This window comes from Mus caroli, unplaced genomic scaffold (genome assembly GCF_978045245.1).
Source record: "Mus caroli unplaced genomic scaffold, Mus_caroli_1 scaffold_17, whole genome shotgun sequence".
Lineage (NCBI taxonomy): Eukaryota > Metazoa > Chordata > Mammalia > Rodentia > Muridae > Mus > Mus caroli.
Genome location: NW_028227272.1, coordinates 21,385,971 through 21,412,436, shown reverse-complemented (window position 1 = coordinate 21,412,436; position 26,466 = coordinate 21,385,971). Strand labels below are relative to the sequence as shown.

The 26,466-nt window shown below is 44.5% G+C and overlaps 1 protein-coding gene across 10 annotated transcripts in view; it reads right to left on the bottom strand.

Moving 5' to 3' along the window:
* Lpp (LIM domain containing preferred translocation partner in lipoma) overlaps nucleotides 1–26,466 on the bottom strand; it is a 608,013-nt gene that overhangs the window by 539,885 nt on the left and 41,662 nt on the right. For all 10 annotated transcript variants that reach the window (XM_085832096.1, XM_085832095.1, XM_029470446.2 and 7 more), the window contains exons 2-3: nucleotides 18,263–18,380; nucleotides 4,379–4,486 (exon numbers count right to left, since the gene is read on the bottom strand). The gene's annotated coding sequence lies outside the window, so the exon portion shown is untranslated. The remainder of the gene's footprint in view (nucleotides 1–4,378; nucleotides 4,487–18,262; nucleotides 18,381–26,466) is intronic.

Genomic DNA, 26,466 nt, shown 5'->3' with positions numbered 1-26,466 from the left:
GCATCAGAGTCTGAAATGTTCCAATTCTGGGATACTTTAATGGTCCCTTCCACCAAAGCTACCATTTTTCATTAAGCCTAAGAACCAGACCACCAAGGTTCAGTATCAGGAACTCTTCAAAGAAACACTAATGCTCAAGGACACAGAAATGCTCTCTGGCTTTGAGAGCAGACCCTGGCCATACATAAATAACTGTAAATATAACACCAACACATAAAACATCACTGCATCATTTTCTGCTGCAGTGTCTGGTTAGAGATCAGCTAGAGAAAGAAGCACATATGAAATTTTGACCTGTTCAATCAAATTTTGATATTACCTACACCCACTCTCAGATACTGACCAGCCTCTATTGCCCAAATTATGGCCATGGGCCCACTCTGCCATCCACCTGAGCTTACATTAGAGATCAATCCTCCTTCCTGGAGATTTCCCCTAAGAGCCCAGTTCTCTCCACCCTCCATGCCGTCTGGTTTAGGCCCTGTGAGATCTGTAGCTATGATTTGATCTCCCAATCATAAAGCTCTCACAAGGCTTGAAATGCATTTAATAAGAAACAGAAATGCTCTGAGAGGTCATCTTCCATAGCGCCTGACTGTATGCCCTAGCGGCCTTCCCTTGAAGCTTCTGGAGAGTAGGCAGCAAGCCCAACCAGAATATCTTAAGGAGCCTAAGACTGGTCTGCACATGCAGCTCAGAGCCAGACAACTTGCTGATCATATACAAAGCCATGGGTTCAATCTCCGGGACTCTCCACTGTAGGAAGAAAAAGGGACTCTGAAGTTGCTAACTTTTTGACAAATACTAGAATCAGGAAAGAAAACAAGGGCATTCACTATAACCATAAGTAGTTGTTTGGCAACAGTCTGCAAAGGATCTTCCACTCATTCACACAGACATCAGACACCTGCTATCACAGGGTAACCCAATGAAAATGAACTCTCCCAGCTCCCCCAGGACCATGGTAAGAAGAGAAAGAGGAACCCCTACTGCGAGGGGTCGAGGGAGAATAGTGTCGAACTAGGAGGAAGACAGAAAAGAGAAGCCTCGATCTTTTCTTTAATGGACAGCAGCTATAGCTGCTACAAGACCACTCCGCTACATGAAAGTTCACAGACTCGGGGAGACTGTGCGCGTCTCGGTTCACATTTACTAAGTCCCCTTGTAATTTGTGAAACAAGTAAATAAAAATGAAGCCTGGCTTAGCAGATGGTGACAAATGCTCAGAAACCAGCTGGCCAAGTAACTGCAGGGAGCCAAGACACACACCTCTAACAGAAATGACCAAGGCTTTGCTTCCGGCAGAGATTAATACCTGGTAGCTCTTAAGACCAAAACGGAAATATTAAAACCCAAAGTCCTTGGCTACAACAATTGTACGTTGATATCCAAAGAGGGAAATAATTTCCTTCCTGACTCCCACTGGGCCAGGCATGCTTGGTGCAGAAGGTGTGATTATAGGAACAAACAAAGCAAGAATAATCCCACAGGCTAGACTCCAGCTTCTCCGGGTCTCCAAGTATGGAATCGCCTAGGTCTGCATCTACCTCCTTGAATCTCTGACTGCTTTAGGGTCAAGTATAATGATTAATAAAGCTCCAAATCTGGTTTCTTTCCAAGACTCAGAACAAATTAGTCCTCATTTAGTCCTGGGGAGGACAGTGCCTGGGTATGGAGGAGGAGGAACACCAAGCATAAGTACTACGTACTAAGCACAGTGCTGTACTCTTAATCTTTGCAGGATCTTACTTTTAGTTCATCTTGAATCTTGAAGGAAGAAAACAATTACCATAACCTATCATGAATGAATAGGCCATACTTGATAAATTACCACCAACAGACTTGCACAAAACAAACATAAGGAGCAGGCAGGACAATCAGTGTTACCTAAAATCCTGAGATTGGGAAACTGAAAATAAATCAAGAGTAACACTTGCAGGCTTTGTGCTTTGTGGTCTCCATCCGGCCATCCTCTCCCTCACTCACAGTGACTGAGCCACGTTGCTAGCAGAAGCCTCTTTCAGTGCTGTGGTTTGTGTAGCCCTCATAAAACACATTGTCCAGCATTATCTGTAATACAACCACTGGAACTACTCAACAGATTCAGCCAATAGCTGCTCGAGAATCTCTGATGAAAGGGACCCTCACAAGCTTCAGGCTTATTCTTCTAGCCATGAAAATCTGTTGCTTACCTTTTTATGTAGATATCCCACCAGATTACGAGACATACAAACATTGACCTTCTGACTTGTTATATCATCCTTTAACGTCAAGGTAGTGTGTGTCCCAGCATCTTCCTTTGCTAATGTCACTCTCGTAAGCAGTACCTTAGTGTAAGTATAGCTGCCTAATATCCCTTTTGAAAGATCAGGTGAGGTCTGAAGCATGGCATTGTAATAAGGCTGAGAACAAGGCTTCTAGCCCTTTCTCCCCAACAGTACAATTGCTGAGGCACCAATCGCTTCTGCTGAGTGGCTGCCATGAGGCTGGAATAGCACAGCCTCTGGTGTGTACATTCCAAGTGGCACGCTCCCATCCTTTTGGCTCGGTGACAGGTTGATCAATGTGCAGCAACCTTTCTAATGTGCCAACAAGGTTCACTCTCCTGCACATGGAAAAGTAAATGCCTTTATCCTGGTCACTGGACAGCTACCTCCTAACCATGAAGCAAGTATCCTGAGGATGATAAAGCCAACAACTGAAAAAGGGCAGAGCAAAGAACACTGCAGAGAACCGGAGCTGGAGTCCTGCTCAAGTTGATTGAGCCTTGAACCCAACTCCCCTCTACACCAGGTCTTCCAAGTCTGCGAGGCCACCCTCCCACCTTGCTCTAAGTAACATGTGGCAAGGGCATGCCAGGGCTTCAGAAGCAAGTGTCACCATGGAATCATAACTAACCTGGGGTAACAAAAGTTCTGAGCTCTTTCCAGCTGACGAAGGCAGTCTTGCATTTCGGCCATTACACCATTTGAGTTCACTAAATAAATCCAAGTTCAAGGCTACCACAATTTCATTTTAAACACTAAGATGAAGCAAGCAACAAAGATTCCCACTGATGCTGTAACCATAAGCTGGAGGCCAGGAGTAATATTCAAGCCCATGTTTGAGATTTTATTAGAGGAATATTGCCAAGTCAAAGCCAAAGAAAGAGTACCCGGTTACCTATGCTGTGAAGACCAATCATTCAATGAAGGGAGTGGAACAAAGATAAAGAAAACAGGGGGGAAGTCGGGCGTGGTGGCACACGCCTTTAATCCCAGCACTTGGGAGGCAGAGGTAGGCGGATTTCTGAGTTCAAGGCCAGCCTGGTCTACAAAGTGAGTTCCAGGACAGACAGAGGCTACAAAGAGAAACCCTGTCTTGAAAAACAAAATAAATAAATAAATAAAATAAATAAAAACAAAAAAATAAAAAGAAAAGAAAAAAAAAAAGAAAACAGGGGCAAAACACAAGGATGAACTCGGTTACACTTTCAAATCAAGTTGGGTTTTTCCCCATCACAACAGCATTCACGGTGCTCTGAAAAACTCCACAACATTCAGAGTGAGGTTTATTCTTTATGTAGTTTAATGTAAGTCCTTAAAGTATGTAGGGATCGATCCTCATCATGGAGACCATAGGACGAGGGTCAATAAAAGTCTCAGCAAGAATTCCCCAACTGCTTTCCTCCAGCTTCTCACCAGGACACCACCAGGTCACATCATACAGATGATTCTTTATGCCACACACATCCTATATCTGTGAAATAGTGAGCTACTGCAGGACAACTCATCTGATGGCCATTATTCTCCCCAGCACACAAAGCAACAACACTCACACTCAATTTGCAATGGAGAGCTAACAGGTCATTAAAGCAAAGGCTCCCACCCTCTGCCAAGGCTGTTAGCCCTCTCCACCTTCAAAGGTTGATGGGAGAATAGCAGGAGATTGTAAAAGAAAAAGGCACACTACACAGGAGTAAACAAGAAGCATCGAATTCCCTCCCTAATGCAATCAGTGTTCCCTGTCATCTTCACGTCAGCCTTTCGATTTCAGTAACACCTCAGTTCTTACCAAAGGAGAAAGAAGGGAGTCAGACCATTACTGGGAGATGAAATAACTGCCACTGAGTTTTCTTCCAGTTTCTATGAATGCCGCCTTACAAGAGGTGAAGCCGCCTTTGCTTTGCCACATATTTTACTGGCAGTATGGCATCTAGCTCATTGCCACAAAAAACAATTCGAAATTATATTGATGATGATGACAATGATGATAATAATAAACACTTCAGAGTTCTCCAGTTCTCAACTCTTGTTACCAGCATCCATTATTTCTAAAATTGATTAAAGCTGGAATATTATTATTATTAAAAAAAATCATACTTCTGGACAGAACTTACCAACTGAGGAACAATGTCTTCCCTCCAGTGGGGGAACGGTGAACAGTAACAAAAGCAGAAGCACCTGGCTCGATCTCTCTACTTCTGCCCTTGAGCCTGTGTTCTCACCTGTGGAAAACAGAGAGAAAGCTTTGAGTCTGTGGGTTCAGAGCACCTTCAGTACTTCCTAGTTAGGCCATACTGCATAATGTTTGGGAGACCTTCTAGACTTCCCAAACCACCAGTCCGTACCAGGTACTTTTTGTTTCATAAGGCTGTCTCAAAAGAAGGAGAAAGAGAATGTAGACACCCTTCAGATCTCAGCATCATGGGAAACAGCCTCATCTAAATACCGTGAGTACAAGATAGGTCAAACAGATGCAATTATGGAAGAACAAGAAATATGACTTAGTGGCCCGCTGAATCTCAATTTCCTTACCTGTAAATTGTGAACTAGTGCGTCACAGAGAACTTCAAAATCTTATTACTCCGTGGTAACTTTTCAACACAGACACACCACTGAGAACGATGGCTCTTCTTTTGGGATTATGAAAAGTAAATTCCAGGGCAGTAGCCAGTTATAAAACTTGTCCACCATATACACAAATCAGAAAAATACCACCCTCATTCTCATACTATCTTTGAGCATTTTCTAACTAAACATATGATTGCTTCATGTCCATGGTATCTTTAGTCCTACCCATGTACAAACTTAGAGCTAGGTTAAAAAATAAAACATAAAGCCACTTCCCTAGTTCTTGCTCAATAAAAGAGCCTGGGCACCAAGTAGGGAAGTGGCCATCCAAGAAACCATCATTAGTTTCAAGGGATTTAGAACTTGATCAGATAGATCTAGATTTAGTAACATGCATCTTTAACAGGGTACACAGACTAAGACAGGGATTTGCCTTGTGTTGTAAACTCAAGCACATCCCAGCAACAAAAAGGAATTCCATAACAAAAATGGAGTTTAATGAATGAGCCTACTGAAGCAGTTCGTTTCCTTAAGTTAGTGTGTGGTCTTCAGAAGACAGGAAATCTCAAAAATCATTATCACTGGAGGTATGATTTCAAATGTGCAGAGAAACTGATGGCTAAGAGGCCAACTTTAGAGCTGTGGACAGTACAACCTAATGCAAAAAGATCCAAACCCAAAACACCATAAAATCAAAGTTCCCTTATGCAGAAAAAGGGGCAGTGCTAGGGAGAGAAACACAAAACTTCTCCTCAGAACTCTAAGCCTTGCTAAAAGTCCCAGCTGTCCACCACTGTCCCCGAGAGAGTCACATCCATCTGCAGCTTCCTTCCATGTGCCCATGTAAGGGGCCTCCCTTTCCCACAAGCAACTTCTCGGTTAATAATTTTCTTCGTCTTTGCCATAAAGAGAACAAGTAGCTTTGCTAAAGAACGGCTGGGAAATGATTGAAGCTCCCATGCAAACAAACCATTAGCAGGGTTCAAATGCAATTTAAATTACCAGTTGTTAAAGTGCTCCTCAATTTCACAGTAAGTTTCCAAGGAGAATTATATGCTATATACTATTTAATTGGTTGTTTTCTATTTTTTAACATCCTTTTATTCCCTCCACCCTTATATTTCAGAAGTGTCTATAAGAGCTTCCCTTTAAAAAATTATACATTGTTGAATAGATTAAATGTAAAGATTGAAAGGTATCAGAGAAACAGCTGCAGGAATATGCAGCTCCGCAGAAACTGACAGCTGGGAAAACCTCAGGCCCTGGAGAATTTGAAAAACTTAGAAATCACTAGCAGTCCCCACACCCTTACAGTGAAGACATGAAAGCCTTCTGGGAGAGAAAGGCTTGTCCTGAAGCCTCCCCCTGAGACCCCTCACAGCTTCCAGTTTCCAGTCTTTGCACATCTCCTTCACATGCTGTCTCTAGATTCCCAAAGATGGTGAGAAATCCTCAATGAACTTGACTTGCTACTTATACTTTTTGCAGAAAATATGGACTCCCCTTCACATAGCCTCCTGGCTTCTAAAGTGGAAATACCCAATGTCTCTCAAAAAGGGAGGAAGAAAAGGGAAGACTGAAATATGGGTTCTAAGAAACAGAGATCAAGTGCAAGAAACCCATGGAGATTTACCAGACAGCCTAAGGGGCTTTGTGACTGCAGATGGCCATTGCTTTATCTGGCCCCAACCCAGCAGCTACCACAGAGAGAGGACAGAGAATAAACAAAGCCAGGCAGACCATGGCCCTTGTGTAAATACAAGGGTTTTCTAAAATCTATCAGGAGCCCAGTCCTAACTCCAAGGCTTGTGTAAGTGATCTTTACCTCTCCAAGCTCAAGTTTCCTGTGAGTAACCTGGGGCTGGCCAATCCCATCTGCCAGGGAGGGTATAGACAACCATTTCCTGGAATGCCGCAGACACAAGACAGAGAGAGACCACACATGGTGGTGCAAGGATGCATGCTCACCTCTTTCCAAGGTTTCTATAATTTCCCAAGGACCATGGCTCTACAGATATAATTTATGAAAAACTTAATATAAACCATTTGTGCTTTTGTACTCTCTAAGATACGTGATGTCCCTTCAAACTAAATGCAGTTATGTTATCCATTTCAAAAATAAAATACATGGACACTTTACATGTGTTTTATTTCTAATGCAAACTATTTGAAAATGCTACTTTAAAAAAACTATTTCCAAACCTAATTGTTAATTACACATTTATCGGCCTCACCTGCTCCCCATCATCACTGAGAAAGAGTTCCTACTTAGACACAAGGGAACCCGAGGACTGGAACGTACATCAAACACTTGAGGCTAACAGTACCAGCTTAGAGCCAAAATCTTCAAAACCTAAACCCTATGGCAAGGGTTTTATTAATTGTAGTCACAAATAGAATATGGACATTTATTCTACTTCTCAGGGCAGAAATTTACTTTTTAAAAAAAAACCTGCCATTTTCACACTTCAAATTGCTTTGGTATAAAAATAATGGCTGCATTAAAAAAATGTTCATGTAAGAAACCTGCAAATCTGTTGTCAATTCTACCTTGTGGTTAAGTTCTTAAGGAAAAGCTCAGAGGCCTGGCATTAGCAATACCTATAGGTATCCAGAATATAATGGCCTAAATACCCTCAGCTCGGTTCCAAAGCAGATTCTCAAGGACGGTGCTCTTGATGAAACAATTCCTGAATAAGCCTGGCACTGACTTCTGAGAGCTCAGGCATAGCTGTTAGCTGACATGATGGCATATTCCCTGCAGTCATAAGACATGGAGATGTGCAGACATGCCCCCAAAGAACTCACAGTCTCCCTGTGAGAATGCTGGAGTACACAAGATAGTGACAAGACTGCCAAAGCAAGTAAATGACAAGTTCTGCTGAGGTCTAGAAGTCCTCTGAGGAGGTAGTGGCTTCCCAAATAAGCTGAGAACGCAAGAGGATTTCCACATATGAAGGAAGAGACTGGGTTACAAGGTACCAACGGCCATGGGGAACCAGTAGGCATAGAAAAGCAGTGGGCACAGGGAACTAATAGACACCAGTCTTAAGGAAGACCTCAGAGTACTCTCAGAGACCCTAATGAGGCCAGAGGCACAGAGCTAATGGGATACAGAGGGATATAAAGCTGAAGGGGGGTTTTATAGCAAGAACAGGGAGAACTTGATATCCTGGCCTAAAGTACTTGAATTATAAGACTAATGGAGGCTGCATTTGGGAAAATGATAAAAGAAAAAAAAAAGTTAAATATCTCAGCTATCAGTTTAATAAAGGATCCCCCACTATAGGCAACCGTCTATAACAGCAAGGTACTAGCGTATAAGGGACGTTACCAGAGGAGAAGCTGGATCTCAAGAAGACCTGAACCCAGAGCTTCACTGCATCTTCCTTCTAACTCTGCAACTCTTACAGGGAAGAAACTAGGTTTCCTGACCCGAGCAAGACCTCCTCTCTCTCATGAGAGACGGCCAGCACTATCAGCTCCAGACTCTTCCCTATCTCTCAAGCAGAGTCCAGTCTGCTCCTTTCTGTGTGTGCTGAGAAACCCATGATACACAACTCCTTCCTGGCAAGCTAGCACTACAAAGTGGACCCTTCAGTTAACAATGTCCTAGCCTGACACAATCATTTAAGATGCGTGAAACTGTTCTTTCCTTTAAAGAAGGCCTGGGAGCAATTATGTGCATCCACAGATGCAGGAAAATGAAGTACTCCCTCTGCCCTTAAATAGCTTCATAAAAAGGAGATACAATAAATATTATAAAGGTGAAGAGCCAAGGAAGAGGCACATCCTGAGGTACAAGTTGCTGAATACACTATTACATGGGGTAATCATTCATTTACACACATGTGATAGAAGAGAAACTCAGTCGTGCACCTCAGCTGACAGCTAGGAAGCACCTACCACAAACAGGACCAAACCTGGATCATGCTTCTAAGCATGAGCTAAGTATGAGCTAAGCATGAGCACACACACTCTGATGCCTCCCAGCTAACTGGAGCAGGCTACCACAACAGAACCATCTTCTAGGGCAAAGGAGGTAGTGGTGGGGAGCAGATGGTGACTAGGATTAACTCCTGTATAGGTCAACAGGAGTCTACAGATAGAAGTGAGGTCATCTCAGACTAAAGGAACAGCATGGGCAGAAGCACAGAGTGGATGCAGGGTATCTGAGGAGAGGCAGAGACTGTGCTCAGTGAGCACGGGTATCAAGGGAATCTATGGTGGACACATACTTGATTCTGGTTGTGAGAGGCCCTCCATCCTAGGGACAGGAGTCTTACTTACAACTCTGACTACTAGAACAATCATACATTTCAAAGGGAACCACAGCACGGTTTCAGCATTCCTTGGGATTTCATGTTCCAAAACTGGGACCAAATAGTCTTTTGGGATCTGGGCCAGGAAACAAGATTGGCCCTCAGGTTCCTCTGAGCCAACCTCCAGAAGGATGCTGTGCTCCGCTTTGACGTTAGGGGTGAGAGCATCTTTGCCTGTTCTACACATCCTGACCTTGACAAAAGCCCTGAGTAAATTTCAGATCCCAGCTGGAGCATAAGCTCTCAGGCTTCCTGAGCAGGGCACGGGGAGTGGGGTGGGAGTCAGAATCAAACACACTGCCCTCCACTCCTGGGTCTTTCCAGTTCTTAACTGTGGAGCTTCCCTAAGTCACTTCCTTTTAACAAGGACACAGGTTACAAGATAGGAATGACATTCCTGAAGCCAAGTTACTATGACAGCCAGTAATCCATGAGGCTGAAGATGAGGACATGCTCTTGTACATGAAAACTGACATGTTCAGCACAGGTGCTGCCCCCCCCCACACACACACACACATACACACACACACAAGAAGGCACCACGTTGATAACGAGGTATGAAAGCTACCCAGTCCTCCTGGAGAAGTGGTCTAAATCCGGAGTTGTCAACAGTTTTTTCTCCTGCTGAAAATTGAGCTGTATTCCCCAGGCAAGCCATTACATCTTTTTGTGCCAAATTGTTTTCATCTTTTAAATGACCCAGTAATCCCACTTTGGGCAATATACATCAGGGAATAATCCAGAAGGAAAAAAAGATGGCAATTTGTTCAGAGATGTTATTCATAGTGCTATTTCTAGTTCTTTATATATCCCTCTATTATAGCACTTATCTCACTGTGCTGTAATTACCCGCTCCCCTTCCCTACGCCTCCAAATTATCTCTGAATCAATCCCCAGTACCTAGCACAATGCCTGGCATACAGTAAGAACTCAATAAATGTTTGTTGACTGAATGGGTAATAGGAAAGAAATTTTCAAAGAAACGAGTGAGCGCAAACACAGCCCAGTTTTTAAGAGATGGTGTTAAACTGATTTCTTTTCTCCCCGTTGAAAACCTCGTAACTTTAGACTGCAAACTATTTAAAGAGGACTATTTAAAAAGCCTCAGGAATGATTGCCCGCTGATTTAGTTTAGGGTTTTCTTTTTTTTGAAAAATGTCCATACTCAGTCAATTATGGTACAGGTGGCCAAGGAGTTCCCAGAGACACGAGACCCATGCAAGGTCTTTTTTGGACTGTGGACTAAAGGTAAGGGTTTAGGCAAGCAGCTTCTCAAAATGATTCTTAAGCTACTTTGCTGTGGGATTCTGACTAAATTCCCTAACAAGTCAGAGACCTTTGTCTACACTGAAAAAGCACAGGTATTTTCTGAAAAGCCCAGCTTGTGCAAGGGATGCCCAGAGACGACGGGACAAGAGAAAGCTCAGCTTAAGTGAAGCAGATGGCACATGGTCCTCTCTCCACAGCCTCAAGCCACGAGGGCTTTAACTCAACAGCCACTCTGGGATCCCTGAGCCTTGCAGGCCCACTTTACAGGATGGAAGGTTTGTTACTAAAGGTACAGGGACAAGAGACAGAAACCATGGTGAAAAGGGACCAGAGACACAGCTCGAGATAGAACATATATTTAGCATGTGTTAAACAAAACAAAAACATAACGTTAAATCACTCGGAAAGCTTCACATTTTTGATGAGAAAGAATACTAATATATAACTAATCTAGAGAGGGCAGGAAGGCCTTGTTTGGGGGTATTCTAACAGCTCTAAGCCAGGAAGTCGGAAGCCAGAAGCTACTGCACCCTCAATTGCTTGACTAAAAGCTCGTAGTTAGAATTCAAAGAGGGGAAAGTTTACTCTTAGGTCTGCAACTGTTATAACTTCTCCACAAAACAACACTCATGTGTGTTTATGAAGGTCTGGTCCACTCAGCTTGACATTTCTCTAAAGGAAATCACACTCTGGTATCCTACCGAAAGCTCTGAAACAGGTCCTGAATTTCTCCCTCCCCCACCCACTGCTACATCACTGCTGACGCAGCGCCTGCCCCACCCGCCCCGCCCCCACACCTGGAATGTACCAAAAGTCCCCAAGTTTTGTGCTTCTGCTACTGCCCTCACATAACAAAGACCCCCTCCTTCCGCAGCTGCCAGAAAGGCAATTGTAAAATGTAAGTCCCAGTGGTTGGTCACCAGCCGACCTGGACTTGGGACTTGAAGGAAGCTCAGGTCTCATGGTGTGCTCACACCTCTAAGCCCTTCTAGCTCTTGGCTACTGATTTTGCATCTGCAGTCCTGACCTGCTAGCACAGCATGCCCGTTTCACCACTTTGCACTGGCTATCCACTGCCTGCCTTTCCCTTTCCTCTGGCTGGCCCTTGTCACTCAGATTCATCAGGGACAGACCTTGCAAAGCCCCTCCCCCACACTTGGCAAATCTTCATCTGGATTATTGACAGTTTCCCTCACTTCCCTGTTTATTTCTTATCTCCTGCCCAAGACACCCTTGCTGCTTTGTATATTTAATTATGCAGTCTGCACCCTGTGCTGGGATACTACCCGCAACAGAACAATGCAAGGAGCAGAGACAAGTTAATGATCAATGAAGCTAGGAGACCAGGAAGACAGCTTAGTCAGTAAAGTACCGACTTCAAGCCTAGGAACCCAGGTTTTAAAAAGTCACATACATTTGTCATTAAAGTAGTAGAGAGGTAGAGACAGGCAGACCCCTAGAATCATTGGTCAGATCAACCTTGCCTACTTGGTGAGTTGCAAGCAAATAAAAAATCCTATTTAAAAGAGGGGGGGAACAAAAACAAACAAACAAACAGCATCTAAAGATGTTCTCCAGTAGCCTACACACACACACACACACATACACTTTAATAAAATTATAAAAAAACATATGACACTGAAGAACCCTGGCAGAACAGCTCAGGGTGAGTAACCCAGCCTAACTCGGACCTTATCAGGAGAACGGACCCAGATCACTATGCAAGGACCAATAAGGGACCTTTCTCACAATTCCTGACCCCTTGCTTTTCTTACAGGTAAACTGGGCTAACATCTGTCTTATAACAAGAGGAAATTACCGATAAGCCATAGTGGTTACTGTAGAGCTCTGCACAGACTAAGCATCTGCTATCAACAACTGCATTTTCTAGGCAAGATTCAGAAAACAGCACTGTGCTTCCCAAGCAAGACACAGATCAACAGCAGAGTCAGTCAAGGGGTCGCCAAGGTGAGCAGAGCCATTCGTTGGAAAGGCAACTTCTGCCTTGCTTGTAGAACAGCGTGGGAATACTGTCAGGGGAATGCACTGAGAGTGCAAGTCTGGGTTCAAATCCTACCAAATGCGACAAGCAAGCCACACTCTCATGTCCTCCGGCACCTTATGAGGCTGTGAAAAACAGAAGATGGACTGGACAATGGCTGGCTCTTGCAGCCCTGAAAACCCATCATAGCTACACAAAGTCCCACGTGCGAAGTCTGTATGCCGGACTCTGTGGGCCACACAAATGCTGCACAGCAATGTGTCACACTTCATGTCCAACCACAACTCGACCCTGCAGGGTAAGACTGCCCCTCCCCAAGTTCCCACTCACATCCCTTTTGGTTTATGGCTTTACCCCTAGCAATCAGACAACACCCCCAAAATTATCTGTCTACCCAACTGAAGGTAGGCCTCAAGCGAGAACAAATATCTGTACAGTTTTGGGGTTTTTGTTTTCCTCAGGCAGAGCCCATTTCTAAATCTCTCTGTGAGAATTTCTCCCCAGGGAAAGCAGCTCTCCCCACTCAAACTGCAACACTGCAGCACTGAGGCAGTCAACATTACTTATAATATTTCCCACCACCCTGGGCAAGCCAACATCCCAGGTCTGCTGGCACAAATGCCACTGGCAATAATGATGTACTCACTTGAGGAGGTCACCACCACAGAGAGCTGGCCTTCACTGCCCTTACTCCCTCTCACCAAGCCAGGCCCAGGAAGAACACAGCAGGGATGTGGTCCAGAGCCTGAAGGGAACAGACCTGAGGCACTCTCTCTTCAGACTCCAGAACTAGGAGCAGAGGAATGGAGGGGGAAGGGCAGGGGGCGGGGGAGGGGGCTCGACTTGGTTTCAGGAAACAAGAATTCAAATCCTGCTTCTCCCAAACCCTGAGTCACCTCCTTCCCTTCCAATAGATGAGTGTGGTGGGTAAACATTTCCTTATATGGAGAAGGCGGCTGGAGGATGTCAGAAAAATCTCCCTTCTCTCTGGCACTTCAAGAACATGCCCCACACAAGGCAGACCTCCTTACCCTGAGTAAATCATTAACCCTCACAGACATGGATCTCTCAACCACTAATATCACACACACATCACAGATGTGGAATATTGCTCCTAACACACATGCACACGTGTATACATACACACACACCTTTGTGTGTGTGTGTGTGTGTGTACAGTCCTGTTCCCAGAAACAGCCTCCCAATCCAGCAAAGGAAGGGGGTGGTTTCAAAGTTTAAAGTCTACATTAAGACTGGGACTGTCCAAAGTGCCATAAGAGACTATCTGTAGAATAGAAGAAAATCTTTAATAGCTACTCATCTGAGAGACAAAATACAATTGCCAATAAGCAGAAATAGTTTTCATAAGATGAAATACACTGGCCAATAAGCATGAGAAGTTCAATATCACCAAGAAAAATGCAAATGAGAACTCCACTGCAGTCTCTCTCACTCCAGTTAGTATGTCACTCATTGTCAATGACTGCTGGAAAGGATGTAGACAAAAACTTACCCTCAAATTGGTGGGCTGAAACCTGGTCCAGCCACTATGAAAATCAGGATAGAGGACCCTCAAAAAGCTAAATTTATAACCACCATATGATCCAAGTAGCCTGCTCCTACATACTTACAACAAAGTGTTTCCAATCAACATGCCAGAGAGATACTCCAACACCAATGTGTATTACAGCAACATTCATTACAACTAAGAAATGGAACACAGCAGCACGGATAAAGGAAATATATATATTTATATATTTGTGTGTGTGTGTGTGTGTATACATATGTGTGTGTTTGTGTGTATATCCATATATATATATATATATATACACACACACACATATACATATATACATGATATACATGAAAGGGGGTTTGCATTCATAAAAAAGAAGAAATTATCTCATCTTCAGGAAAACAGATGTTCCTGGTGACGGTCATATTAATTGAATTATGCCATTCTCAGGAAAATGTTGGATATTTTCTATCATTTGTAGTTCCTAGGTTTTACATAGATACCTAAAATCATTTATGTATATATGACATGAAAGTAAAAGAGGAAACGGTATAGGGGGACAGCACCTGATGACAGCTGGGGAAGGGAAGGAAGGAAAAGGTGGGGTATGAAGAGAGCATACAGCATAATTGTGTCAGTGTCCTAACACAGTATCACACTGTGTACAATGTTGCAGACACTGTCCTACCACAGCACAGCACTGGTTACAATGCTGCAGACACTGTCCTAACACAGCACAGCACTGGGTACAATGTTGCAGACACTGTCCTAACACAGCACAGCACTGGGTACAATGTTGCAGACACTGTCCTAACACAGCACTGGGTACAATGTTACAGACAACAAACACTTTTAAGTTAAATTGAGTAAATAGCCAGTCAATATCTTATTCATGATAATGTGTGTGCAACAATACATATCATTCTCAGTGAAGCACCTGTGCCAGGAGCCAGGAATTTAACCCATGTTACACAGGCACTGAAATAATTCTTCATAGACTTTTGAGTTGGGGAGTTTTCGGACCACTTGGTTTAGCATGAATTCTTACAATGAGGCAGACATCAGAATCCACAACACAGAGTCAAGGCAGACTATTGGCAGCACGTGGTTGTTAGGGGAGAGAAACGCAAATCAGATCACACAGCTTGTAAAATATATTCTAAGGCCGAGGTCCTGTGAAATAGTTGGAACTGTGAAGCTAATCAGGACTGAATCTGGTCAAAGTGACTCAAGATAAATCAAGGGAGAGAAGATGAAAGACAGACATGACATTAGGTGGCCACTCAAAGAGGAGACCCCAACTGTACCTTTGGTTTCCCCATGTCATGTTTGAACTTGCTATACTGTTACTAATAAAGCTATTCTAAGATGAGGTGAATCCTTTTCCAAATTGTAACCAATTCTCAGGCTCTTCAGACTGCATTGTGAGGCTGCTGCTTCTAACATCAAGGAATTGTCAGTTACAAACAGCACTGGGCAAGGAGTAATGGTTCCCAAGCTCCAAGCCAGAACAGTCACTTCTGAAGGTACAATGCTATGCAAATCAGTTCTGCTCTGCTGGCTCCCATTCCCTTATCCAAAAACCGGACAGCTAGCCCTAAATTATCCAGCTATGTGCCCAAAAAGCAGTTTCTAGTTCTTCAGTCCAAACGGTCCCTGTGAGCTTATTTTGATACATTTTTTTAATATTTTAATAAGATACAAACACAAAATTAAGGGATGCACACAGGCATCCAGATAAAGCACCTGCCACCACCCAGCAGATCCTAGCTCAGAAACCAGGTTCCACACTGCAGTCCTCCAGGGGCTAGCAGGAGGATGGAGAAGAAAGGAAATGGCTCTGTTGGGAGCAGTTTCTGCTTGTGCGTGGACAGGAGCATTTCAGCTGAGAAATAAGATGTTGCCCTGAAAACACTATGCAGAGAAGAGCTAGGAACTTCCAAAACCAAGGTGCAAGCAGTGAGGCATCAGGATAAATATGAAAATCAGAAGAGAAGACTCACAGTTCTCCTCTGCTGTGCAAACATCTACAAGTTCATCATCAGCAAAGGGACATCGCATTCCCTGTGTGTACATGTTCTTTATTTCTCCTGGCCACAGAGCACCTCTGACCCACTCTGCCTGACTATTCATGAATCCCCTTAGCATCTCCACGGTCTCCCATGAGGCAGAGATCATATTTCAGACAGCTGTTAATTCTATCTTTGCACAAGACAGTTCTTCCTTATATGGAACCAAATTCTGACTCCCTAGCCTTCAACCTCCTGGCCCTGCTTGGCTCCTTAGGACCACGTGTCAAGCAATGCTTATCACATTGAGTTGGAATTCTTGTAGGTAAGGGTGTATATAAAAACAAAGCTATCCAAGACCTTGGCCCACAGCAGTTGTGCTCTCTCCTGACCAAGTCACAGAGATGATTCTTCATGCAACTGTTACCAACATGAAGCCCGTTCTTCTGCGGAGTTTCCAATGCCTTAATGCTAAGCAACATATTCAACATGTACACTGCTATCCTGTGACCTAGAAAGCACCCAGTCTCTCCTCTCCTTCCACAATCGCTGTGTGTGTGGAGGGGGTGCGGGGGAGCACACTCAGAAAAGCTAAGCTCTACCACTGAACTGAATCTCATCTTCTTTCGTCTTCTTTCTACTTTTTGTTTGTTTGTTTGTTTGTTTAGAGGGCCACTAAGTGGCTCAGGATGAGCTTCTAGTCACTTCCATACCCCAAGTAGGCCATAAAATTGAACTCCACATGCTGTAGCCTTCATAGTGCCTGAGCTTACAGGCCTGCTTCTAGGCACAGTGAATGGATAATTCGGTGCAGAACTAAAGAAAGCAACCTTTAAGACTAGCTCTCCATCATTTCCTCTGCCGGCCTTTCTACATGCCCATCTTTCATGGATGAAGTCTATGATACAGATCCTGTTCTTCAATACTAGAGCCCAGTCCTGCCAGACCCAAAATACATGCATCTCTCTCTCTCTCTCTCTCTCTCTCTCTCTCTCACACACACACACACACACACACACACGCACGCACGCACGCACGCACGCACGCACGCACGCACGCACGCACACACACACACGTCAAAATTCTTCCCAAGAACATTAAGAATGAATTCTGAATGAAAAGGGGCAAGCATAACTCTCAGAACAACACAGGGCAGTGAGGTCAACTTGCTCACCCCAGGGCTGGAGTGCCTCAGAGATGTCCTCAGAGTGGGGGAGAGGGAAACACCCTTTCCTGTACACCTCAACTGCACTATGGAATTCAAGGTTCATGGAGTCAAAGGGGCAGTGCTTCATGTGACCAGTGTGCTCGACCATACCTAAATGCTACCCCAGGCAGTAGTCTCCCTTAATCTCTACACACAACTGCCTGTGGGGGGAAACATAAGACCCAGTGTGCCAAAAGGAAGGCAGAGGCACAGAGCCAGCACATATAAGTTCGCAAGGCTACAGCAATGGAAAGTCGACAAGGAATCTGAGGACCTGAGCCTCCAGGTGTGACTGTACTCTAAACTAAACTCACTGGGTGACCTCAGTTTAACTCTTCTAAGCCTTGGTTTCTACACCTGAAAATCAGAGATTACAGCAGTAACTCGGGCCTCCCTCTTGGCGCAGTTACAAGGCTCAGAAGAGATAATGAGAACGAAAGCCTTCTGGAAGAGAGTAAGGCCTTCTAAAAGTGTGAGGGATTATTGTGTGATTACTTGTAAATGACTGTGCATTCCACTACAAACACACAAAGCAGTGAGGTCATTCACAAGACAAAGAGACACTAGGCCCTGGGAATTAAGCAAGGCTGAGTCCGTGCTTTACAGGTTAGGTCTATATGCTGCTCACACTTGCAGCTCAAAGCTCAGCAGCAGCTGTCAGAGTCTCAAATTCCAAGTCACATATGTCTACAGAGCAGCTCAAGACAAAATCTCCCTTTTCAGCTAAAAGCAAACTCCGGGCAAGAAGGAGGTAATAGAGATGGATGTCTGGAAGACCCCTGAGAGTCTCGGTTCCGGGAACGTGGCCTTCAGTGTTTTCCTTGGAGTAGTTGTTAGAAACACGGGCTCCAGCCTCACTGCAAAAAGCCCGTGGGGAAATAAATGTACAGTAAGGAACTATTTACCGAGGAGCACCGAGGAAATGTCCAAGCATGAATTAATCAAGGGCTCAAGACATTTCAAGTTGCAGATACAAAAAGGATAAGGCACTCCAACCAGTTAACCCTTCCAGCCCAGCTCACGGAAGCTCCACGTGGCGTCTGGCACCAGAGGCAGCATGCAGTGAGCAGCAGAGTGAACCAAGACACTGGGACCCTTTACATACCAGGCTTCCTGCGGGAGACCACCCTCAAGAGGAGTCCCAAGCAGCTCTGAGGGTGCTTGAAGAGGGCCTCTCTTCAAGCCTCTTCCAACACTCTAGCTGTCAGGATTCTCTTCAGGCCCTGCAAAGAACCAGATACTCATTGTCATTTATAGAGGGGCTATAAATTCCCAGAAATGCACCTCTACTCTGGTGAGAAAACAGCACAATGCTGGTGATTTTCTGGCTGGCACTATGCCATCTGTTTCCCCTGCTGGAAAGAAGCCGTGGTGGAGGGCAAGCTATGATTCCTTGCTTCCCTCCCAGTGGCTCGATTAGACTTGGGGCTAGGTATTAAAAGCGGTGACAGCAGACAGCAGTTATGAAGATAGGAAGGAAATAGTAGATAAAAGATTCCAGTGTAGACAGCGAGAAGATACACGAGGGAATAGTAGTCAGCTAGAGTCGGTCTACGGACAGGCAGGTCACTGGTGAGGGTATCCAAAGAGCTGGGGATAAATAGAGACATCTCATAGCAATGTAGAAAGCCAGCTGTTCAGAGCTTACAAAGTGAGGTTATGCTTTGCCTGTTTTCGTTATAAAGAAGCAAAGCTCTGATGACATCATTGATAAGATTAAAAAACAATGTGCTCTTCTGCTCCTCACTGAAGAAATATTAATAGTAATAACTATGATGTGATATAGACTTACTTCCCATTAGCAACTGTACTGCAGCTTTATATATACACAGATGTGTGTGTGTTATGTTATCTAATAGCAGTGATAACCCCCTGAGCTAGACATTCTACTCCCATATTATAGAGAAAATTAATGATAAAGACAATATAACATAATTACATCCCAGAGATGGTAGATGCAAGAAGCCAACTAACATGGTTATTCACGGTACAAATTCAACAACTTGCAATTACAGAAGCACCCTAGCCCCTCTCCGCAACTGCCCACCTTCTAGCCACATGATTCTATGAGATGAAATTTGTTCCCTATAACTAGCCTGCATATAACCATATGTAGCATAACTGCCTCCAAAGGACTTGACAGTAATAGTTCTGTTGCCAGGTGCCTTCCACACAGTAAGCACTCAATAGCTACGTGGGTTTAGACAGGCAAGGCTGGGTCACGAAGGTAAGAGAATACAGGCTATAACAGTCACTTTTCCTAGACAGAAATTAAACCAGTCAAAGCAAGATTACCAGGATGAAAAGAGAAGATGTAGCCAGAGTGACAGACACAGTTCAAGGTGGCTGTGCTCAGGGCAGCTGGAGGGCTCTGTAGCCACTCTGGGCTGAATGACCCTGAACATCCAGCTGCTGTTCCTGAGGCCTCAAAGGGAGCTCCGCAGATCAAATACTTCCTTGAAAAAGGAAACAACCACATCCCACTAAGTTGGGAATGTGAGTTCAGAGAGATGCTTTCAACTAAGTGTCAGGGAGTCAAGGGCATGCAGAGCTGGGTGTCTCCGCCCAGGGACCCTCACAGCTTGTAGCTATGCTAAACCACTTTGGGGTTTGCCTTCATGAAGAGGTGTTAGGCTACCATAGTGATTTTCAGTCTTTCATCTCACAGCACAATTTCTCCTTTAAGTGAATACTAAGAGATGCTTGCCTTTTTTAAAGGGAGGGAAATCAGAGGTACCAGCAGGCTTCAAGCCTCCCTCCCCCTCCACTTCTCAATTTGTTGTCACTCCAACTCTAATACCACACTGGAGCTTCCAACAGCTTGAAAACCATCAGCCCTGAGATCTTTAAGGACCCTCTAATTCTGCAACTTCAGGGGTCTGAGATGCATGTCTTCTTAACAGTTCCCGGTTATTACCTGTGTGAGAGGCATTATAGCATGGGTATATCATAGCACAGGACAAAGAATTCTCACATTACAAAAGCTGGGTAAGAATGTTCACCGAGCATGGCAGCACATGCCTTTCCCCGAAGCGACAGACTGGAGTTCCAGGACAGCCTAGTCTACAGAGCAAGTTCCAGGACAGCCAGGGCTACACAGAGAAACCTTGTCTCAAAAATAACAACAACAAAAAAAGAATCCTATAATCCTATGTTCTCCCAGCAGTTACCAGTTGCCTGTACTGTTTGGTTGTTTTTTTTTTTTTCCCTAAAGATGGGACCTGTGAAATACTCCAATAGACATTAACATGTTCATTTACATTGCTAGCTTTGGAATCATATATGCATTTCCAACAAAAACAGATCCAGCAGGTTGTATATATATGAATGTGTCTATCTATATATGTATGTACATATGCATATATATTGAATTCATATCTATGAGTACATATATATGAACATGTATATATATACATATACACACACACATATATATATATATATGAACATATACAGCAATAGTAAACAAAGCAAAAGAGACAATCAACTTGTGAAGGGGGAACATTTGAGGGAGGATAACATAGAGGGACGACTGGAGACAGAGAAAGGAGTGAGAAGTGGTATAGATCAATCGCAAATAAACAGATACTTTAAAGGAGTCCTGATGTCTTTTACTTCTCTAAACTACACTTTTCTCACCTGTAAATGGAAAGCACCCACCGCAAATGGCCTGTGTGACAGTGAGTTGGCTTAACAAGTTAGTTAACGGGATGCCACAACATAGGCTACAGTATGGTTATCCATTAGCTGTATCTTGGTCCATAAATGAAAAGCATATAGCCTCAGGTCCTTGTAAACTTGAGGACATGTTCAAACCAAACAAACACCCTGGCAGTAGTAAAGAACAGGTAAGGAAGACAGGAAATGTAAGGCTGGAGGGCGTGACCGTTTCCCAGGTTTCCAGTGCTGCAGTGTGTGGTCCCACCCACCCACATGTCACTAACTGGACTTAGTGGATTATCACAGGGAAGTATTTGGGGCACAATGGGAGGTGTCGGAAGTAAAAATGGGGACCAGAGTGTGCATGATCTTTCATTGTATACGTGTGTAAAATTCTCAGAGGTACTTTGTTTTTGTTTTGGGATATTTTTTTTTGATGTTGTTTGTTTGTTTTGTTTGAGAAACACACTCTGAGTCCCAAATTCTCTGAACAGCTTATCTTAAAGCTTGTCTTCAGAATCTCAGAATTTCCGGGCCTTAGACTTCTGATGACAACCGAGATAGTCAAAGATGAGAAATGGAAAGGTTGGAGAAAAACTACTGCTTCAGACCATGGGAAGAGGGAAAGAATTAGTCTCTCTCCATAATCACACCAGCATCAAGGCAACAGCTAAGGGACCTGAGACGTCCTGGCTGTCCTCTGACCTCTAAGTGCTTACTGTGCACAGGTGGGGTGACAAAAACCAGAACAGCCTGCTCTACAGAACAAAAAGTGCTCACTCGTGCTTGAGCTCCTCCCTAGACAATGCACTGGGGACCATGCCTTGGGAAGGTTCTGTGACTGTGTGGCCAGGAGAATTTTCACTAGCCCACCGTTTCACTAAAGGTGGTCCCAGCAATTACCATAAACATCCAAATCACTTCAATAATGCGTCTGCAATACTTTCGGTGACAAGAGTTCTTTCCGTGCCTCCCTTGTTTAAATTAAATGTCTGTCAGATAAAACCATGGTGCCTACTGACATACCCTCTAACAAGTATTTGAGCCAAAAGTCACATGCCACATTGTGACTCCACAGCATGTGCACTGAACTCCCTCCCCTATAGCAGGATGCAATTGAAGTCCTGCAATTAAGGGGGCATTTCAGGGGGAAGGGTCCTAAGCCAGCTCACCCGAGACCCTAGGCAAGTCACTTTCATTCTCTGAAACACAGGTTCTTTATCCATAAAATCAATCCATCCATCCGCATGCCTTCTTCACGTCACCCTGGAAGCCTGTCAGAAATGAAACCAGGCGTCCTCCCAACACACACACACACACACACACACACACACACACACACTCAGTTCCATCCCTAAGATTCCCTGCCCAACCTTCAATGTCATGGAAGACTAGAAGGCCTAACCAGAATGTCAGAAAACTATGCAGAGCTTAAACAGAAAACAAAACAAAACAAAACAAAACACCTCAGGGAAAACCAACCATTCCACAGCCATCATCACAGACCAGCAAGTCATTCCCCAAGAACAAAGGCAGTCATGGTCACAGTACATGCACACTGTCGGCAAATTGCTGGTTTGACTGGCAATTAATAATCAACTCGAGATGCAGTAATATGAAGGGTGCAGTGTGCACCTGGCATGCTTCATGACCTAGATGGTCCACAAGGGAGTAGAGGGGACAGTGCGCTTTCCTGGAGGACACTTGGAAGATCTGCTTCTCTGGTTAGAGAAGCACCTACTGCGACCACCTGGCCACCACATGCTTGTTTAGCTATGGAGGTAATAATGCCGTGGCAGGCCAGCATAGCCCCTGATTATTCTATAAAGAGCTAATACTGACTGCCTGGCTCTCCCAGAACTCCAGGATCCTATTCCAGGCTAAAGCCAGGGGTCACTTAAGCCAAGTTCTGGAAATCAGTTGTCTGGGGCATTCATGAAAACACACTGCTGATGTCCATGGAATACGTGGTAAGTGAAGAGTGGGTCTGTGCTCTCACAGACTGCTCCACTATCTTATGTGATGTGGTTCCGAAAGGTGACAAAGTCCCAGTGTCTCCAGAACCTATCCTCAACCTTCTGTTCCCATAATAAGCAGACCACACTGCCATACAACTCACATTCTTAGGTGAAGTCTTGGCTTCTGTTGGACCCTCCATCCCTACTCATACTCTGCACGCCTCTCAGTGAACATTAGTAATTCTCATCAGGACTGGGATTGCCTTTTAGAGAAAGTAAGTTATTTATTCACTGTGACTCCTGTATTAAAGGGCACTTAGCACCCTTGACCATGCCCTCTAAATACCAATGGTGACCCACCCTCTGGAGACTGAGACAACAGAACACTCCTGTGCATTCCCAAATCCCCATAAAGAGATGGCACTGCTTCCAGTTCTGACTCCCAGGTCTACAGAGCACCTTTACTCCTAGCCCTTTAGAACGGTCCGCTTCCCTGAATATGCCAACCTCCTGTATAGAACATCAATCATGATCTTCCTGGACTATTCTTACTCCGCATTTGATTTATTCCCCTGCCTGGTATGGGCTCCCAAAGGAAGAATCCAGGCTGAATCTCTGCATATTGCCAAGTAAGGCTCATGGTCAGGTTATAGTAAGTGTTTATTAAAAGCCTGAAAACAAATTATGTGTTCAAAAACCAAAAACAAGCAAAAACCTGTGTGAGTGCATAGAGCCTAGAAAGAGACTAGAATGAACTGGAATATCACCAATGAACCACTCTCGTCAAAACTAAGGAAAAGGGAATCAAGAAACTGAATGTAGGTAAACAGCCTGCTCTTCTGGGATATTAAGCATATTAAGTTATATAAATAAACTTAAATAGTAGATATTATACTTAATTATATTACTATGATATTATGATGACTTATAAACATTAAGCATTTCAGGATAATAACTCTAGAGATTTCTAAATGAATGAGCTGGGGCACATATATCCTCTCAGTTGGCTAAGGGGCCATTTTCCTGCCCTGAGGTACCTTGCAGCACTACAGAAGAGCATCCTGCTGCACATGGCATTTCTGCCACTCTCTCAAAACTAGGCAATAAGGCTACACCACTGAGAGGCTCTTGTGTGAGACAGTGACAGGAGAGTAAATCCAAACCTTCCTGCTCCTCTTTCTATCCCCAAATGGCACTGTGCAAGGGAGGAGTCAAACAGCCTCTGCACAGGCAATGTCACGGCCAGATACCAGCTACAGGGATGGTGGGACAGCAAAGTTTCAGGCACCGCAACAGTGGCTTCCTAATCGCATGTTCACTGTCCCTAGTCATGGCAATATAATCAGTTCAGACCCCACAGCTGCAGACACCACCTGCTGGCTCCCACTCTTCTCATCTTTCCAACCATTTTGTTAGCACCTCGTGCTTTGAATTAATTCCTTCCACTTAAACTATATAAAATGCTTCTCCAAGTGTCACTTCTAATAGATACAGGAAGAAAAAAAAGAAAGAGCTGGTTCCTTGATTGGACCATCCACTCCTCTGTATCTCATGTGTCTCACGCTACGACCTAAGATGTTTCCTATGCACAGGCAAAAATACCTCACTTGATTGCAATAAGCCAATAAATCTAGAACTCTCAAACTGATGTAACAGGTATAATAATCTAGTCACAGTTACACCAACAAGCTTATGGTCAATGTAAACACCAAGCCACAGAAAACAAAGCATGCTTATGGCAAAATTATTGACCTCTTCCTTAAAGGTTCTGGCTTGGACAGTTTTCCAGATTCGCACCTCTTAGGCTTGCTTGCTGCACTCCTGGACCATCCAGCCTCACCCGGCGCCATGCACAGGACTTGAGAAATGTTTGCTCCTTTCTCTTATCTTGGCTAAAAGATGAACGGTGCTTTGACCGGTGACCCCAGCAACATGTCCAGCACTTACAGAGCTTTGCCACTGCAGCAAGATTTGAAGTCCCCTCCCCTGAAACATGGGTGAATTTGAGTCTGCTCCAACCAATGGAGAAGAGTAACACAGCCTCTGACTAACAACTACTGGCTTGTCAGCATGTTGGTCAAGATTCACCCTCCCTCTTTCCTTCCCTCTATTTGCCTCTCCCTCCCTTCTTCCCTCCCTCCCTCCCTCCCTCCCATATCCCTGTCCCTTTCCTTCTTCCTTCAACCTTCCTTTTAAGGCCATCAAACTAAGTGTGTGCTGTGAAGAAAATCTATCTTGGAGAACATATCCAGTCATCCTGACCTGTCATTGTCAGCATTGCATGTCTCTAGTGCCCAACCTTTAATTCCTCCAGCCAAGACCGCAGGCCTTGTAAAACAAAAGCTCTAGCCATGTAGGAAGATTTCTTCCTCCTTCTTTGTCCTGCCTAAATTCTTGACCCAGAAAACTCATGAGCATATGTGATTGTTATATGCCCTAAGTTTGCAGCCCTGACTATTCTTTTAGCTTCACCCATCCCTGTACAGACCATTCAGACCTTTCTTCCTACACTGATGAAGTCCATAGATGATCTTGTATGGATAATGGCTCCACTGCGTGGTTGGAAACAAGGTACAGGTTCTATCTGTTACTACAACTAGGGGACACAGTAGAGTTAATGGGGGAATTGAAGATAAACAGACACAGACCAAGAGCCTTGCTCAACTCTACATCTGCCTAGTGAGTCCACTGAGGAATATGGTCTCTGTGGGCCTCTCTGTTCTCATCTGTAAGATGGCTGAGCATGATTAGGAAGGATAACTGCTGAAGGGCTTGTGAGGATGAACTGAGAGCTACCCAGAACCTGCAGCCATCTCTGCGGCTATTGACCACCCAGCACTTCCTCCTTGCTAGCGTGACCTCATCCCCAATACAGCTCCACTGCCTGCCTGCTCAGCATGGAGCTCAAGGCCTCAGGCATGGCACGCAGGTCAGAAACACTCAATCCTGGCTTAAAAATAAGCAAAAACTCCTACCTAGTGCATCAAGACTGCAAGCTCCAGTGGCCAGGAGTGTATACCCTGGAATTTCTGGCACAGACTCAATTCCCAGCTCTGTCAGGACTTGCTGGTGGCCTGAGCTCTCTGTGAATGTCTCTTTGTATGCAGAACAGGGACAGAAATGACACTTTCCTCACAGAACCAATACAAACGAAGTGGCCACCACTTAGTCATGTCACCAAGTGTGTCCGTGCAGGAGCAATCCGAGACTCGTTCAACTGTAAACCCTGGTGCCTGGTGTACAAGGTAAAGAGTCAGGATCCCAGCCCATCTCTCCAGCATTGTACCGAAGCCAAAAGCACTTCCCATGCTCCCCCACAAGCACGTTTAATGGGAAAATGTATCTAACTTGAACAGGGGAAAGCAGTCCAGACATACCAGGGCTGTACCTCTGGGCATAGCAAGATGATAAGGCCAATGTCAGAAACCCTGCTTTTCAGCACAGTCAGCTCCTGTGGGTAAAATTAGCTCAGCTCTGCTCCAGTGCCAACCTGAGCCCCAAGGCAAAACTCACCCCAGGCAAAGCACCACCTCACCTGACCTTCACTCTCAGGAAGGGGTCCCTCATGCACCTCATTAGGGACTGCAATGACTCACTAGGCTCTTTCCTGTCTCTGGCTGCTGAGGTCACCTCTCTGCTATCCAAAAGCGCAACTCCACAGGAGAACTAAAGACAAATGCAAGCAGCCATT